Genomic DNA, 14,088 nt, shown 5'->3' with positions numbered 1-14,088 from the left:
ACTTGTGCAGTATCCTGTGTGGATGTGAAACTTGTGCATTATCTTGTATGGATGTGACTGAAATGTGTGATTGATGTCCAATGTGTGTGGGTACATGTATGCAAATTTAAATGCATGAATATTTATGGCGAAGTAAAACACTCCGCCCAAGGGCTTACTCAGTAAGGTAAGTGTTCTGATAAGTATCAGTTGTAACCTCACCCAAATTAAAAAGGGCAAAGTTACAAACGGTATCAGAGCAAAGAGCCGTTACATGTATAGGCGTGTAATCTCTCCAATCATCGAGAACTTTCATTATAAATATCGGTTATGTATGTGTGAGTATAGTATATAAGTGTATTAGCGGTTATTATTGTCGATTAACAAACAAATATATTTTGTGTGCACTAAAACTCCTCTGCCACACACTGTTATGATTTATTCCATCCTTACTGAGAAGTGTCTCACCCCAGTGAATTATTAACTTTTTAGGTTCTTCTGGTGATCGAGTTTAGCAAGCTCCAAGGCAGAGTTTAGTTTTTGATATTATGAGTAGTTGTAAGATATAAAGTATTTAAAAGTTATGTTTAATTCTTGGTTACGTAATATAAAGTGGATGGATACACTTTTTGGGTTGTATATAATATAACTCTGGTATTTTAATGGATAATGTTTAATTATTTCCACTGTGTGAATGGTATTTTTGGTATTAGAAATAGGTGAATGGAACACGTAACATCCCGGGCCCTGCTCAACGGGTTCGGGGCATTACATATTGTTAGCCTTGGTGGTTTCATAATCATATTTAATGTGTTTTGATGCTATTAACCTATTTGTGGTTCCTAGTGTTTCCTATCTTTGCAGATCATGTTAAGTACAGGTACAAGTGACAATTACATGAAGGACTAGATCAAAAGCAAAGATCAGACCGAGTAGACGTCAAGTAGGAAATATCAGATGGACACTCACTCGGAAAGCACCCAAGCACAACCAGAGGTAGTATATTTTGTAACTCTCACAGTTTTATTTCATACATGATTTATGAGTAAGAGTTGAGCAATTGCACATGCATACTAGGACACATGAGTATATAGGATTTCACTAAGTCATAAATTCAACTTTCATAGTTTTCAAAATTAAATCAAAGAGTTTGTCAAAAGAATCCTATACTCAAACATGTTTTCTAAAGGGAGAAGTTTTCAAACATCTTTGTATTTTGAACTTTTACATACTTGGTCCCGATTGAGTCCAAAACAAGTTTTATGCCCTAGAGCCTTAAGAAAGTCAAGTATATCTTTACAAAGGGCATACCAGCTTATAAGATATCAAATAAGCTTTCAAATGAGTTTTCATAATCAAGATATCGTATATTTAAAGGAAAACACATTTAGACAAGTATTAGTCTTCATTAAACTTGATATATTTAATATACTTTTTTCTAAGAATGTTTTAAATCATTAAGAGACCTTTTGGTATGAAAAAACAGAGCAATCGTCAACTAATAAAACCAGTAGCCTAATTGAGTTTCTGCCCAGGGCAATCGTTGACGAATTGTAGGGACTCATTGACACATGGTATTGATTGGTCGATAAATTTTTCCAGTAGCCAAATCGAGTTTTTAGCATAGATGACTCGTCAACAAAAGGGCATGATTCATTAACGACTGAGGGTGACTTGTCAACGATTGGGGTGGACTCGTCGACAATTAACATTGTGAATTGAACACGAACGGCTAGAAAATGGTTAGTTTCTTTTGGGATTTGCTCTCAACGGCTATATAACGGCTAGCATGGGTTTTTGGCTATCAATACAAGTTATTCGACTTGTTTAGATATGGTTTTGGTGATTTTACAAGTTCTTAGTGAAAAAATATCTTTGAATACAGAACCTAGACACTTTTGCATCTTAGTTCATCATTCAAAGTGCTTAATTATCTCTTGCTCTCTAAATCGTGTTTGATTCATTACTTGAGAGATTAGTGTGAGACTTATTTTGTATTTGATATCAGCTCATTTAAGGAGCAATTGCTTTGTATACCCATATTCTTGTAAAAGGCTCGTTGTGAACCAAATTGGTGAAGGTTCTCGGTGAACCGTCTTGCAAGGCTTCTTGGTGAGTGGTAGGGATTTGTTCCTAAGTGAAGGCTATTGGTGAGCGGTATGAATTTGTTCCCGAGTTGTAAGGCTTCTCCACCGGTAAAGGAGTTCCTTAGTGTTTGTGAAATCCTTGAGTTGGTCTCAAGGTGTAGACGTAGGTTTGGTGCCGAACCACGTTAAAATATCGGTGTTAAGCTTCTCTACCCTACTCTTTATTATTTGACTTGTGCATGATTTACATTTCATATATTATGATATAATTGCTTGAATCTTGGCAAGAATTTTATTTTGTAGAGAAAACCCAAAATATGTGAAAGAGTCCATTCACCCCCCATCTAACTTTATATACTCCCGGGCCGACAAGTGGTATATGAGCATACCACCACTTTCATAAAGTGATGATGTAGTCCCAAGAGGGGGGTGAATTGGATATTTTAAATTTAATGTGTGGAAGCTTGATTTATTTTAACAAGTATTTATCACATTCACTTTAAATAATCTTAATCAACACAATAGTCTAATCAGCGAACGACTATACCAATGAACAATCTTAAATATATATAATCAAAACACAAAGCTTGTTTTAATTCCAGCAGATTAATATAGGTCAATAGATATTTGAACCATACAAATATTAACCTTTGTGTTTAACCAATGAATATGTCAATATACAATCTCAACAATTTATGTTAAGCAAATATCCTTCTTGTATTCGAACAATTATTCAACTCAAATAAAATTATCTTAGCTGATTTAAATCAATTTAGAATTGCAAGTTCAGTAGCGTTTGATTCACAACTGAAAGTTAATTTATTCACAATATTCACAAAGTCTATCTAAGCATTCACAATATCCTCAAATCAATCTCAACATCCAACAATTCTTAACTGAATTTTAAATCATTCACGGCAAATAATAAACAATCTAAAATTGTAAAAAAGTAAAAAATATTAAGGAAGAGAAAGACACCCATATTTTTTACAAGGTTTGGCGTCCCGCTTACGTCCTTGCCTCAAGCAACCTGCTATGAGAATTTTCCTTACTCTCTCCATTCAATAGGTGGAATTCCCTCTCTCCGTTGGTAGGTGGAGGCCCCTCTTTAGCAAGAATACCCCTCTCGCTAGGCAACAATTCTATCCCGAATCGTCAAGTTACAAAGCACGTAACAATAGATTTTCGTACAATCAAATTACTCTCTCAAAGAGCAAATTTTTATAATATCAAATCACAAATATACTCTCAAAAGGTATTACTATGAAGCTCAAGGAGATAGGCTAGGTTTTTGGGGTTTTGAAAGCTAGGCTAGGTTTTTGGGGTTTTGAAAGCTTTGAACTTAAAGAACAAACCAGAAAATCAGTTCAGAAAAGGGGAACGACACACAGCAACGTTTAAGAGATAAAATCAACATGCTTTGATGCTATTTGGTTGCCCTAACATGTTTAGGGTTAGTCTTTTATAGTTAAGTTTGAAATATGACCGTTTGGGTATGTTTCAGTAACATTATCTTTCAAAAACCGGAATATTTTAGGTTGTTTCCGAGAGTTATCACAGCACTTCAATCGCTTGAACCACGTGTTCAGTCGCCTGAACAAATTAAAATTGAATTTCCAAAGTGGCAGTACAGGTTCAGTCGCCTGAACTCTTAAGTTCGGTCACTTGAACCATTTAGTCGACTGAACTTTGAGGTTCGGTTGCCTGAACTCCTTAGGAAATTTCAACTTTGAACACCTTTCAATATTTTGAGCATAACTTTTGCTACAGAATTCCAAATAAAGCGATATTGGTATCAAAAGAAAGATAAGAAAAAATATCACAACTTTTGTGTTTAAGACTTTCGAAGATAAGAAGATATAGATAGATAAAATCACACTTTAAGACGGCTGTAGAAAAACAAGGGAATGAATTTGGAGAATCGTGTTTTGACGCTTTTCATTCAAAAAATAATTTTAACATTTTTGAAATAACTTTTGACCTTATAAAAATATTTTTCAGATATTTTAAAAGGTATCTAGGTCTAAGTAATTAACCTAAGAATTTCATAAACAAAAATGAATTAAAAAGTACTTACATGAAACCTAGTTTACAATACTCATTATAAACTAAGTAGATCTTCATATCCTTAAGCTTGATCTTCATCCAAGATTTACTTCAATAGTCATTTTTGATATGCTTGTATTCTTGACTTTCCATTATTCATCTTTCATTGTACTTTTTCTATTGAAATACCTGTAAATACACTTAAAAGAACAATCAGATGCTTTGATTTGTCATTATCAAAATGAAATTAAACCTTATTAGGCCAACAGTAAAAACTTGAATAAGTAATTTAAAAAAATCTATATCATAAAAAAACATAGAAACACAAATAAAATTACCCAAATTAAACAAAAACTTTGCTTGCATTCTTTGAATTAAACAAAAAGGACAACAAAATTCAAACAAATATGAATACAAAATGCAATTCAAATTTAAGAAAAATAAAAAAATAAAATTGAACAAAATTGGACATAAATTTGGGACTTACAATGGAAAGTAGGTTGGAAATATTTTAGAAATACCAAGGTTAAACTCAAATTGGTGGAGTTTGCAGCTCCATTCATGGCAATGATGGCCATTTGAAGAAAAGCATCTTCCCATTTTCTAGTCAAAGACCTAACCTCAATTTAGTGACCTAGACTAAATTTTATGGTTGGGAGCAACAATACAAGGAGATGGAATTCGTAGTTCAGGCTTTTGTATAAATAAATAAAAAAAGAGACAAAAAGAGAATTTTGGGGATTTTTGCATGTAAAAAGATGGAAAATATTTTTTGCAAACCGAATCAACAACGAGAAAAATGTTAGTTCGGTGAGAACACATTCTTCATTTAAAAGTACCTTGCCAGAGCAGAAAAAAATAATACTGATTAATTTTATATTAGACTGTTAAGAGTCTGACCTTTATTTAAAGGCTATTAAGTGCAAGCAAACAACCCTTTTACTTCATTTTTTATTTTTTATCTCTATCATGTAGCGAAGTCTTTGTTTGAGGGAAACAACAATTCAATGGATCCATGTTTGTATGTTTGTCTTGTGTTTGGGAGTAGGAAAATTAGATATTATCCAATTATTACAATTTATGTAAAGTGTGGAAAAGAAAAATTTACAAAAAAAATGAACTCATCTTTATTGCGAAGTTTACAAGTATCGAGTGGTTATTATTTTGAGACACTAAAAACTGATGATATTCTTAATTAATGGTTTCTTACTTACAATTTAAGTTACACACTACCGTTTGTGCATGATTTTTTCAAATTTTTTATTATCGTCAAGAATAATGGATAATTAGAAATATTTATTAAAATTTTAAATGTGTGTTATTTTCAATTTTTTATTTTTAATATATAGTGCGAGATTTTAAAAAACAATATAGTATAAATCCACACACTATGTTTGTGCGTGATTTTCTTAAATTTTTATTATTTTCAAGAATAATGAATAAACAAAATATTATCCAAATTTTAAATGTTTGCATTATTTTAAAAAAAAAAATAGGAGATAAAATAGAGATTTTAAAAAATAATAGATTATAAATTGGCACAATACGTTTTTTTTTTTGTCTTTACTATCTTCAAGAATAATGGATAATTTAAAATATTTATTAAAATTTTAATTGTGTGAGTTTTTTTTTTAAATTATTTTTAGGAGATAACATGAAATTTAAAAAATAATATAATTTTTTAAAAATTAAGTAAAACAAATTAAACAATTTATATGTCCTTAATTTATAAAATATTATAATTAGACAGTAAAGGGTTATATTTTGAGAAGATGATTTGAAAAAAAAAATTATTTTAAAAAGTTTCTCTTAATTAGTAGTAGAGAAAAAAAAAAAAAAAACAAAGCAAATGAATAATTTTAAAGAGTATTGTAATATTGAACATTGGATTGATAATAAATATAAAGTAATAGTTAAATGTACTTAATGTAACGACTCGAAAATTTTATTACATTTTCTTTTCTTTTCTTTTTTTACATAAAACTTTGATATCATATATAAACCACCGACCCCCAAGTGGGTTACCAAGTACAACTATCCATAAGATATAATATTACATCACAGTGGAAACATAATATATATAAATCTCATACACATTACCAAGTTCTAATACCATCATATTTCCATAAATACGCCCAAAACCTTATTATAACCCAACTATACAAAAACATGTCTAACTGTATACATAACAATTCTTACCAGTACTTACTTTCGATAACACTATATATACCCTACTCTAAAGCGCTAATCTCGATCCCCACGAGGTCCTGAAATGTTAAAATATTAGTTGGGATGAGACACCTCTTAGTAAGACGGAATAAATTATTGTCAGTGTGTGACAACATGAGTTTTAATACATCATAATGCGTTTATTTAATAAATAATTTAACAGAGTAATCATGAAAATTGTACTTATATCCATATACATATATATACATTTGCAAGCAAGTATTTTTCTCAAAAATATACACGTGCTCAATAGGTTTCTCTTGGCTCAAAACCCAACATGTCTGTAAACGTACATTCATCATGTCTGTAATGAGGAACTAACCTGAGTGGACATTCATAAATCACTGTCATATAATCACCCCACATGATCAGGTTGTGCGGCCTAAAGGCGGGACTTAACCATGGTTGGCCTACTAGATTAAGTCAAAACAAATCTTGTTTGTAGTACGATTGGTCTATCGCAGCCTGGTCTAGACCCAGGAGCGGTCAACAACTCTCCGTAAGCTCAATCGACTTCCAATACCAACACTCTCCCCGAGCAGTGTGGCTGCACCGACTTATTTCCTAGCAATGGTACCGTACTCTCATGTACATCACTGGTCCATCAGGATTCTCATTTCCACGTCTCAGTATAAAAACTATCATTTTTGTTATTTTATTTCTCGGTATAATACCGTCATCACATATTTCAGTATAAAAAATATTATGTCTGTATTTCGGTATAAAACCATCATCACATATTTCAATATCAAAAATATTATGTCTGTATAAATCTCATTTTTCAATATCAAAATATTGTGTCTACCCTTTAAAATTTTCTCATATACCAGTATAAATCACATTTCATCATAAAAGATTTTCACATGTTTAATATACGGTAACAAAATCATTTTTCATGCCACATAAATTTTAAATAATATTTCATAAAATAATAATTACCCAAATAAATATATGATAATCCAAAACCAGTATTTTCATATGCCTGATACATCAGGAAATCATATACAATATTTTCATATTTTCATGCTTTAAATTATTCAGTTAATTTCCAAAATGGCTGACATAATTTATTCCTCTAACATGTTTATCGAGAATATTCCCGTAAGGATCCTAAAACAGTGTCTATAGTGTTCGTACAAAACCTTGTATTCATATACCTTTGTTTAATCAGTTCAATCTGGAATAATAACTATTTAACACTCCTAGGTCCACACATTCTCAATAACTGATTAAACTTTTAAAAACATCTTCCTTACCTTAGTTTTGGAGTGGTGCTTAGGATCCCTGAAACAGCTAATTTGTTCCGATTAAACTACAGAGGAACGTCGCCAGGATCCCGAATCCTCCTTCAATTCGGGCTTATACCAGGTGAGAAATCGAAGAGAGAGAAGAAGAAAGTCACAGCCCTAGGAGAGAGAGAGAGAGAGAGCGAGAGTTAATTTTGTCCCAAAAAAATGACTTGAATTCAATTTATACGCTGCTGGCCAGAGGAAAACCGTCGACCACGGTTTGGTTTTAACCAAGCCATTTTTTTCACCATTTTACCCTTACTGTCCCTCAGTAACTCAAAACAGTCGTCGGTTTTTTCTGAGTTCACAAAACCGTCGATGATTTGGCTTGTGCCAAACCCACTTCCCTCCTTTTCTTTACCATTTCATTATTTATTATTATTTTTCATGGGTCTTTACACTTGATGAATGTGTTAAACATGTGTTTGTTCTAGCTAAATTTGTGAAAATGTTAAGCAATAATATAAAATAAATTTATTATAATTGGTTAACAGAGTATTTGTTTGCAACCTTTTAATAAATTTCATGGACAATATACATTCGTTTAAATTCATCCATTTATGCATAAGTTAAATTCAAATTTACTTATCTTCATTATTAGCTACTTGATTTGTAGACCTAGTTTACCACGCCAAGAAGTAGAAAAAGTGCAATATTCTTATGTGATTTAATAAATTTAACATAATTTATTTAATTCAGTTATTTAATAATAAATGAGTTAACTGAAATACAAGTTTAACATTTGCTTATTAGTTGTTTGACTTATTGGCTTATTTTGTCATTAAGGGGACAAAAAATATATATGAGTTTAAAAAGAAAAACATTATTTACAATTTCCATGTAAGGACTTGAACCCGAGTGAGTTTTTACATATAAATTTTTCAGCGGACGCACAAAAATCTAAATTATTTTTATTATCAGTGCACTAATTACCTTTATTACAAATATATGTTTCAACTATTAAAATGAAAATTTTTAAAATTCTAAAATGCACAAACATATTTTAAATTGTATTATGCTAAATTTTTATTCTACTATATTCATTCTACTCCCGCCCATGCACTTGCTACGCCTGATTTTTGGTATTTTCTTCAAAATTATCTGAAATGTAAAATAACGATTGGGTAGATCAATTGGCTGCAACTAGACAACCTGTAGAAGATGATGATTTAATTCATCACATTCTCAGTGGTTTGAATTCATTTTTTTCATCTTTTTCGATCTCCATGGGTGTTGTTTTTCGTGACAAATCAATGAGTTTTAATGATTTTTCCTCTGAGCTATTGTTTGTGAAATTCAAATTTAAAGTCATTACCTATTCATGTCCCACAGCTGCACGATGAGGGCACTTTTGCTATGATGGCTCGTCATTTTGGAGGCTAAAAGAAGCATAACAAACCCTTTCAACCCAAGTTTCCCAATCCTTTTGGACAAAATCACAATCAAGGTCGTCCTCCATTCCAAGGCAATAACAATAAGCAGAATAATAATCAATTTCAATTTCAAAGGAATTTTCTACCATTCAGAAACAATCAAAACCCGAATGGTGATGTTTTTAATCCGTATGCCTACCAATTTTGCCAAAAGGAAAACCACACTGCCTTGAATTACTTTCACATATTCGACTATAGCTGCCAAGGTCGACATCCACCCAATTAACTTGCCGCCATTGTAGCTCACTCAAACTCTCTGCTGGAAGATAATACTTGGTTGGCTGATAGCGAGGCAAATAGGCACATCACCAATGATAATGGTGATATGGCTTCTCCAACGCCTCATAATGGCTCGGAAACAATTGTTGTGGGTAATGGATCGCAAAACGGGATGCACACTGCTGGAAGGACACAATCCCTCACACAGCTCGTCACGATACCTGACCCCCTAGTTCTTAATAATTCCATTATCTCATCACCTGAACCCATCACGATACCTGATCCTCTGGACCTAAATCCCATTGTCTAGTCTCCCGAGCCTTACGAACCCCCCTCTCTACTTAACCCACCTATACAAAAGAACCCTCAGCCTGACTTGTTTCCTACGTCACGACCTGTGCCTCCCGAACCACATATAGTCACTAGATCCCAAATCGGCTCCTCTCGTCCCAAGCAATACACAGACTACCATCTTTTCTATGCCTTCAAACACCCCATAAAAGTCTTCATGCTGTGCTTGAAATTTTTGAACCATCTTGCTGCTCACGAGTTGTTGTGTCTACTGATTGGTGCAAGGCAATACAGGAGGAGTATCGGACGCCGATGGTATAACGACCTGCTTAATTAACATGATTTTTTTTCCCCTATAGTAATTAACATACTCTGATACCATAGTATTAACCTAAACAGCAGGAAGCAAAAATCATACAAACATAATCATAAACCATTATATACAATACCAAAGTTCTGAAATGTTTTCCAATATATACAAACATAACTGTATTCCCAAAATATCCTCAACTAGTGAGGGCTATACAAAAATGTTCCCTAAAATGATACTCACTCTCTGACAAGGCACTATAGACGTCCCTCTATTTGCGAGCCTGATCTGCTCGCCTACCTGGATCACCTGAAAAATGTTTCAACACTAGGATGAGCCAACACTCAGTAAGAAGAAATATGCTATTACTAGTGTGTGGCAAATGAGCTACTATATATCATGAAATCTGTTTTCATATAAACATGAATGACTGAATGCCAAGTACAATATAAATAATAAAATACACCACCCCTTTCCATGTTGATTAACATAGCAATATTTCAGGTTATAATTCAAAATACTTCTAGTGTACATAAGTAGAGTCCCTGTTTCTGTAAAATCCATACGTATGTAATAATAACTGAAACTGTTCCCTGTGGCTATCTGTGTCATGACATGCCCCTCATGACGAGGTTGTGCGGCCCGTAGGTTGGATTTACCCTGACTGGCCAACCAAGAATAAATCACTGAACTCCTTCAGTCGACCTGCCCACCTCAACCCATATCTGGATTGGGAGCCTAACCACTTCAAGGGCTTAGGTGGTCGACTTTACCACATATTATTTGAATAGGTGGTTGCACTGATAAAGTAACATAGTATTTGTAGCAACGGTACCGTGCTCTGTAGCTGCAAGTCCAATAGGGTATGATATCGTATAATATATTTTTATATATATATTTCTAACTGATTTACAATGATTCTGAAGTACTGAAATAACCATGATGCTACATAACGTACTGAAATTTGAATAATCATAACATGGAACTGCATATTCGTAATACCGGAATTCGTATAATCATGGTATTGAGATTCGTATAATCATGGTACTAAAATCCGTAAAATCATGGTACTGAAGTTCACATAATCATAGTACTTAAATCCGTAAAATCATGGTAATGAAATTCATAAATATCATGAAACTACAATTCATAAAACATATCCCCATACTACATACATATTCACAAGCCACACCATACTTTTATGCATAATTTTTGTAAATAAATATACTGTATAATATTTAGAAATTTTCTAACATAGCATATTTCCCTTACCTTAACTTTGAAAAGCCCTTACAATACTCTAGCCCGATAGCCGTAGGGCCTCCTGTACAACACCCTGAAAACGGTATTTGTCAGAACTAAACATTAGTATTTTTCTGCCTACATTATTTCCTATAACTACTATAAGGCCAAAAAGGGACTAAAAGGACTTACCCTGAATTTGGGATGAATTCCAACTCTGTTTTCTCGACGATCCGCTCTGGCAGACTTGTGGAGAACTCCACCAAGAGCGTCGTGGTAACCTCGGATCGTTGATCCGGTGATTGGTGGGGCCGGAAATGAAAAGAGAAGGGAGATATAGTCGTAGGAGAGAGAGAGGAGCGAGATAAATGAGAAAAAATCCCGATTTTCCCATTTATATACTACTAGATTTGTCGACGAGGCCCGCCACTTTGTCGACGAATTCTTCAGTAAATTTGTCAACGAAGCCCTGTATTCGTTGACGAAATTCAGACCGCCCCCAGACCCTCTCTCGATATTTTCTCGTCGACGAAACCCTGTGTTCGTCGACGAAGTCTACGGCCTCCTTCTGTTTTGGTATCTATTTTCTCTCTCTCTCTTATTATTAAAATTCTATTATTCTTCGGGTCACTACAGATGGACAACGAAACTAGGGAGTTAGTTCCCCGACCCCTAAATAGAAAGGTGATTCCAATGCGCTGGGTATACAAGATCAAGCAGACTCCATATGGTGCAATTGAATGGTATAAGGCGAGACTAGTGCCAAAGGGATTTCATCAAGCTTATGGGGTTGATTTTTCTGAGACATTCAATCCTGTTATAAAACTAGCTACAGTTCAAATTGTGTTGATACTTGCAGTGCATTTTGGGTGGCAAGTTAAGCAATTAGAAAGTTGTTATGTGATTTACAAATTGTTCTCCCTAAGCCTCATGCTATATGATGTGACAATGAAAGTGCACTTACTCTTGCTGCTAATCCAGTGTTCCGTGCACGCACAAAACACATTGAGGTTGACTACCATTTTATTCGCGAAAAAGGTGGTCAATCAAGATATTAACTTTCACTACATATCATCCAAAGATTAGATTGGCGACATTTTTTAGTCTCACCTCGAATTGCTTCCAGTTTCTCAAGTCCAAGCTCATGGTGCGTGAACCCCCCTTCGTTTGTGGGGGAGTGTTAAACAAGACAACTCATAGATTGGAGCTATCATCGGTCAATCAACGTGAGATTGGATCTATCATCGGTTAATCAACATGTGGTGATTGACTCGACTAATTTCTTTCCAACGGACACATAGTTTCCTTTCATGATTGTATCTCCTTATTTAGAATGTGTCTATAACCAACATTTCCTTGTCTGTCACGCTTATCAAGTCTTTTATTGTATGCAAAACTTCCTTATATAGTTTTTACAATTCTATAAATGAAACATGTAGAGAATGGTGTAGGCATCAATTGTTACACCGTGTTTGTACAATCTTTCAAAAACTTGGAGAAACTTGATTCCTCCACATGACCTCCACATTGGGAAGCAAATCAAAGCAGGTCGGTTCCTCCACAAGCCATGCACATGTGGAAGCATCTTGATAAAAGATTTCTTATACTGTATATCATATCAAATTTGATAAAAAGTAAATGAAGATAAAATTTGGAAGACTTTTTTTTTTCATCACAAAAGAGTAAATTGGAGGATTATAAGCTCAGGTTAAGAATGAATGAAAATCATTATAATTATGTGGCAAATTTAGTAAGCCCATTTAGTGTTGACAAAAAGTTTTCACTCGAGCAAAATAATAAGTTAGTCATTATTAAATATTTGTTTAGTCACTATATTTTTAATTTGCATAATCAAATATTTATACTTATTAATTTTGTTTAATTAAAGTTGTCATCTAAATCAATTTAATGTTTATGAATTGGAGAGTTCAAAAATTAAAAAAAGATCCTTCCACCCTTGATTTAAAAACAATACGGGGAAAAGACGACATACAAAAAAAAAAAAAAAAATCTAAACTCAGTGAAACACAATTTAAAAAAAACAATAAAAAATATTCACCAATTTTCTTGTACAAATTTTAAAAAACTTGAAAAAGTGGTATTTTTTTAACACTATTTGAAAAATTAAAATTAAAAGCTAATTTTTTTTATCATTTGATTAGTCTTTGCAAAAGCTAAAAATATTCTTACTTATTTTTTAATTCTTTAGAAATTTAAGAATGAAAAATAAAAAATAAAAAATATTTTCCATCACTAAGCAGCCGTATGCATTTGTTACATTTCAATAGAAGCATTTTTTCAAATATTGGTTTCTTATATTTAAAATATAATGCAAATAAGCAATGGTCTCCCTTTGATTGAGATTGTTAGCATGTCTTACTTGTAAGAGGTACTTACATTCCGGAAGTTCATCAATTGTGAAAATAAATCACCTTATGCTGTGTTCGGGAACATGAATTTTGGATCTCGGATTTGAGGGAATTTGAACAAATTTAAATATAATTTTTATATTACGTTTTATATAAATCTAATATAATTTTAAATCCAAGGATTTCCTAGAACTAGTTTATGCTTTATACCCATTAAGGTCTATTTAGTATAAGTTATATTTTTGTCTTTTTTTGTTTTCAATATTTTACAATGAATAAGTCTGTTATGAAAATACATTTATTTATGATATTGGTTTTTTTGTTCATTGACATATTTTTTGAAAAATTAAAAACCATATTTTATATTATTTAAATGTCAATTGCAATGGTTTAATTTGTAAATTTGACTTTTGTGGACGTAAGCATTCATTATATAAAGTTTTTAATTTAAATTAAAATAAAAGGACAATATAAATTTAAAACATGATTTAAATAAAATATCCATTAATATTCATAAGATATGATAAGGTAACAAAAACATTTTCAATTTTTTTTATCAATTTTAAATTATCTATATTTTTTATTGTAATATAT

This window comes from Malania oleifera, chromosome 9 (genome assembly GCF_029873635.1).
Source record: "Malania oleifera isolate guangnan ecotype guangnan chromosome 9, ASM2987363v1, whole genome shotgun sequence".
Lineage (NCBI taxonomy): Eukaryota > Viridiplantae > Streptophyta > Magnoliopsida > Santalales > Ximeniaceae > Malania > Malania oleifera.
The sequence above is the reverse complement of the archived record's forward strand: the minus strand, read 5'-3'. Positions refer to the sequence as shown.